Raw genomic sequence first — 6,000 nt, 5'->3', positions numbered from 1 at the left:
ACGAATTTCTCCCAGTCAGTTGGCCAGACAGCTGTTCTTAAAAATTTCTTAACATAGACAAGTTAGCACCTCCAGCACTGCATCTTTTCGTTGAAACATCTCAATTCGTATTGCATCAGTTCCTGGAGTCTTGCTTTTTTCCAATGCCTTCAGTGAAACCTGGACTTCTTCTTTCAGTACCATCGGTTCTTGATCATATGCTACCTCCTGAAATGGTTGAACATCAACCAATTCTTTTTGGTACAGTGACTGTGTATTCCTTCCATCTTCATTTGATGTTTCCTGAGTCATTTAATATTTTCCCCTAGGATCCTTCAACATTGCAACTTGAGGTTTGAATTTTCTCTTCAGTTCTTTCCACTTGAGAAATGCCAAGTGTGATCTTCCTTTTTGGTTTTCTAGCACTAAGTCTTTGCACAGTTCATTATAATACTTTGTCTTCTGGAGCTGCCCTCTGAAATCTTCTATTCAGCTTTTATTTCATTTCTTCCTTTTGCTTTAGCTTCTCTATGTTCAAGAGCAAGTTTTAGAGTTTCTTCTGACATCCATTTTCATTTTTCTTTCCTGTCTTTTTAATAGCCTTTTGCTTTCTTCATGTATGATGTCCTAGAATTCATTCCACAATTTGTCTGGTCTTTGGTCATAATGTTCAATGAGTCAGATCTATTCTTGAGATAGTCTCCAAATTCAGGTGGAATACATTCAAGGTCATACTTTGGCTCTTACGGTCTTGTTCTAATTTTCTTCAGCTTCAACTTGGACTTGCATATGACTGACGATATTGAGCTATTCCATCTTCTTTTTCCACAGATGTAGTAAATTTGATTCCTGTGTGTTCTATCTGGCAATGTCCACGTGTATGGTCACCGTTTATGTTGGTGAAAAAAGGTATTTGCAGTGAAGAAGTCGTTGGCCTTACAAATTTTTATCATGCAATCTCTGGCATCATTTCTATCACCAAGACCATATTTTCCAACAACCGTTCCTTCTTTGTTTCCAGCTTTCGCATTCCAATCACCAGTAACTATCAATGCTTCCTGATTGCTTGTTTGATCAATTTCAGACTTCAGAAGTTGGTAAAAATCTTCAATTTCCTCATCTTTGGCATTAGTGGTTGGTGGGTAAATTTGAATAATAGCTGTGTTAACTGGTCTTGCTGGTACGCATATGGATATTATCCTATCACTGACAACGTTATACTTCAGGATAGATCTTGCAATATCCTTTTTGATGATGAACACGTCATTCCTCTTCAAGTTGTCATTCCTGACATGGTATGCCATATGATCGTCCAATTCAAAATGGCCAATACCAGTCCATTTCAGCTCACTAATGCCCAGGATATCAATGTCTATGCATTCTATTTCATCTTTGAAGACTTTCAAATTCCCCAGATTCCTACTTCATACATTCCACGTTCCTATTATTAATGGATGTTTGCAGCTGTTTCTTCTCATTTTGAGTCATGCCACATCAGCAAATGAAGGTCCCGAAAACTTGAGTCCATTCATCCACACCATTAAGGTCAGCTCTATTTTGAGGAGACAGCTCTTCCTCAGTCACATTTGGAGTGCCTTCCAACTTGAGGGGCTTTCTTTTGGCACCATATCAGATAATGTTCCACTGCTATTTACAAGGTTTTCACAGGCTAATTTTTTCAGAAGTAGTCCACCAGGTCCTTCTTCCTAGTCTGTCTTAGTCTGGAAGCTCAGCTGAAATCTGTCCACCATGGGTGGCCCTGCTGGTATTTGAAATACCAGTGGTGTATCGTCCAGCATCACAGCAACACACAAGCTACCACAGTATGGCAAACTGACATAGGTAGATAGATATACTAAAGAGGTGTTGGACAGTATAAGGGAGCACACCCACCTGCAGATACAGGTTTGCTTGTGCATATTTTTCCATACATAATTGTAAATATTAATATAGGTAGTAGAGCACACAAGAGCTACAGTCATGGAAACTTCAGATCAAACACCTCATGGGATGAAGTTCCTAGACTCAAATGAGAATGACCATAGACTCAGGGGACATCTATGTCAATTGGCACAACACAGTTCATAAAGACAATGTTCTATGCCCTACTTTGGTGAGTAGCATCTAGGGTCTTAAAAGCTTGCAAGCAGCCATCTAAGATGCAATTATTGGTCTCTTCTCACCCAGAGAAAAGGAGAGTGAAGAAAAACAAAGACCAAGGGAGCAATTAGTCCAAAGGACTAATGGACCACATAAATCACAGCCTAAATGACCCTGAGACCAAAAGAACTAGATGATGCCTGGTTACCACTGCTGACCACTCTGACTGGGATCACAACAGAGGGTCCCAGACAGAGTGGGAGAAAAATGTTGTCTTAGTCATCTAGTGCTACTGTAACAGAAACATCACAAGTGGATGGCTTTAACAAAGAGAAATTTATTTCTTGACAGTAAAGTAGGCTTAAAGTACAAATTCAGGGCATCAGCTTTAGGGGAAGGCGTTTTCTCTCTGTCAGCCTTCTCGCCAACCTTCCCCCGAACTAGGAGCTTCTCCAAAGGATACGTTCTGGTCCTGGCATGGCTTTCATGGTGGTATGAGGTCCTCCTGTCTCTCTGTTTGCTTCCCATTCCTTTTTATATCTTCAGAGTTAAAAGGTGATGCAGAACACATAACACAGGGATAGTCAGCATAACTGGACTAAACCAAAAGCAAAGAAGTTTCCTGAATACAACCAAAAGCTTTGAAGGCCACAGTAGAAGGGACAGGAGTCTGGGTACCATGGTTTCAGGGGACATCTAAGTCAACTAGAATAACAAAATGTATTAAGAAAACAGTCTGCATTCCACTTTGGTAAGAGGTGTCTGGGGTCTTAAACTCTAGGAAGAGGCCATCTAAGATGCATAAATTGGTCTCAACACACCTGGAACAAAGGAGAATGAAGAACACTAAAGACACAATGTAAATATGAGCCCAGAGACTCCATCAGCCTTAGACCCAAAGAAGTAAATGGTGCTGGGTGTACCACCGATCCCTGCCCTGAAAGGGAACACAACAGAGAATCTCTGATGGAGCAGGAGAACAGTGGGATGCAGATCTTAAATTCTCGTAAAAAGACCAGGCTTAATGGTCTGGCTGAGACCAGAGGGACCCTGACAGTCATGGTCCCTGGACCCTTTGGCAGCCCAAGATTAGAACCATTCCCTAAACCAATTCTACAAACAGGGATTGGCCTGGACTGTAAGATAGACAATGATGCTGGTGAGGAGTGAACTTCGGGGCTCAAGTAGATACATGAGACTCTGTGGGCGACTCCTGTCTGGTGACAGGATGAGAAGCAAGAGGGGGACAGGAGCTGGTAGAATGGACATAGGGAATACAGGGTGGAGAGGAGGAATGTGCTGTCTCATTAAGGGGAGAGCAGCTGGGAGTGCACAGCAGGGTGTGTATGGCTTTTTATATGAGTGACTTGATTTGTAAACTTCCACCTAAAGCACAATAAATAAATTAAAAAAAAAAAAAAGGTGCAGGCCACAACCCAGGGGAACTCCATTTATATTGGAGCAGGGATGTGACCTAGGTAAGATTGTTATAATCCCGCCCAATCCTCTTTAACATAAAATTACAATCACAACATGGAGGACAACCGTGGACTAACCAAGTTGACACATATTTTGGGGGGATACAATTCAATCCATGACATTTGAGCTTTTGGCCTCCAAAAATCACAGTTTTTGCAACATGCAAAATACATTCACCACATCATATCATAGCAAAAGTCTTAACTCAAAGTCCAAAATCCAAAAATTCTCTTCATCTGTGAAACATTGAATACAAGTTACCTGCTTCCAAAGGTACGATGAAAAAACAGGCACGAGCTAGACATTTCCAATACAAATGCGAAAAGCTGGAGGAAAAGAAAGAAAAACAGGCACCAAGCAAGTCAGCAGAACACATCACATTAGCCTTCAAGGCTTTGAAAAATAATCCTCTGTTCTCTGAAACAGTTTACACAATGGCCCTGCCCTCCAGGCTCTAGGTATTGGCCACACTCACCAAATTCTGAGTGGAGGCCCGTCAGCCCTGGACTTTAGCTCTGCATTCCAGGCCCACTGGGACAGCAACTCTGCTCACTCGGCTTTAGGTGCACCATTCTCCTAGTTCATCTGAGTGGCAACTCCACCCTTAGAAATACCAGAGGCCATGGCTCCACCCTTTGAAGCCCCTGAGGTCATGAGGTTATGGTCATACCTTTGAGACTGAGGTATCTTGGCTTCTTCTGCTCTTTGTCTCTTCAGCTTCCACTTCCTGATTTCTTGGCCTCTTGGCTCTCAAGCCTATGCCAGCATCTGCCCTGCTGAGGCAAGTGTTCCAAAACTCTGTATTTTCACTGATAAGTGCCTGGAAGCACCCCATTCCTCCAGGAAGCCTCCTGCACACAGGCACTCAGCTTTCTCCCTCCGTTGGTCAGCTCCAGCACCGTCTTGCTCTGGTCTCCTGGTGCTGCTGCTATCAGTTCTCTGCCGCTGCCACTTCTCTGCTGCTGTTGGTCCTCTGCCGCTGCCACTCCTCTATCCATTCACGGTTTCAAAACTGCTTCCACATTTTAAGTATCTGTTAGAGCAGCACTCCATTCCTGGTACCAAATTCTGTCTTAGTCATCTAGTGCTGCTATAACAGAAATACCACAAGCGGATGGCTTTAACAAAGACATTATTTCCTCACAGTAAAGTAGGCTAAAAGTACAAATTCAGGGTGTCAAGTCCAGGGAAGACTCTCTCTCTCCATGGGTTAGCAAGCCTATAGCAGAGCTATGTGACTAAGTAAAATGCAGAATGAAAAATCAAATTCACAAAAAGACCAGACTTACTGGTCTGAAAAAGACTGGAGGAACCACCAAGAGTATGGCACTTCTGACTTAGAACTGAAGCCATTCCCAGAGACCACCTTTCAGCCAAACAGTAGACAGGCCCATAAAGTAAACAATAACACCAAGAGGAACGTGTTCCTTAAAACCAAAAAAAAAAAAAAAAAACTAACAAACCCATTGCCATAGAGTTGATTCTTACTCATAGTGACCATATAGGACAAAGTAGAACTTTCCAAGGAGCACCTGGTGGATTCAGACTGCTGACATTTGGTTAGCAGCTGTAGCTCTTAACCACTATGCCACCAGGGTCACCACATATTCCTTAGAAAAATCAATTATATGAGATTGAAAGGATAACATTTGCCCGAAAGCAAAGATGAGAAGGCAGAAAGGGTAGAAAATTCTGACACAAAGAAATGGGAACCCAGGGAGGAAATGGGCGAAGTGCTGACACGTTGTGGGGAATGCAACTGATGCCATGGAACACTTTATGTACAAACCATCAAATAGGGACCTAATTTGGCCTGTAAACACTCACCTAAAACACAATAAAAAAATTTTACAAAATTGAAACAAAAATCTTAGGTCAAGCCTATAAGGATGCTGAAAAGCCTACTTGCTATAGAGAAGTAAACATTTTAAAAAAACATCAAAGTGGAATGAGATGAGCAATCCCTCCTTAAAAATCTGAAGATTTTAGGGCCCCTCAAATTTAAAAGAAGTAAGCCATACACTAACTCAGTATAAAGGTGACACTGGTTTATACTGTACTTTAATAAATTTGCCAAAACTTGCACAAAGTATAACAAAGAAAATTAAAAACATGTGGAACTACATGAAGAATTATTTCTCTCCCAAAAACTTATGGATTATGACTAAGTATGTGTTTTTGCCCTAAGAAAGAGAGCAAGGAAGTGAAAATTATGACTGAATATCCTTCCTCCTTTTCCCTATTCCCCCCTCCCTCCTTTTCTCCCTCTCTCCTTCCCTTCTTACTTTTTCTCCTTTCTTCCTTTCTCCCTTTTTGTCCTCCTGCCTTCCTTTCTTTTTCACTTCGTTATTCCCTTTCATTTTCCTTCTCTCCTCACTTCTCTCTCCCTTTGAATAGGCTTGCTACTGCTGTATGCCCCCATGGGGCTGTCAGTTTGTCTTA

This window comes from Elephas maximus, chromosome 4 (genome assembly GCF_024166365.1).
Source record: "Elephas maximus indicus isolate mEleMax1 chromosome 4, mEleMax1 primary haplotype, whole genome shotgun sequence".
In the NCBI taxonomy this organism is placed as follows: domain Eukaryota; kingdom Metazoa; phylum Chordata; class Mammalia; order Proboscidea; family Elephantidae; genus Elephas; species Elephas maximus.
This window is presented reverse-complemented; position numbering follows the sequence as displayed.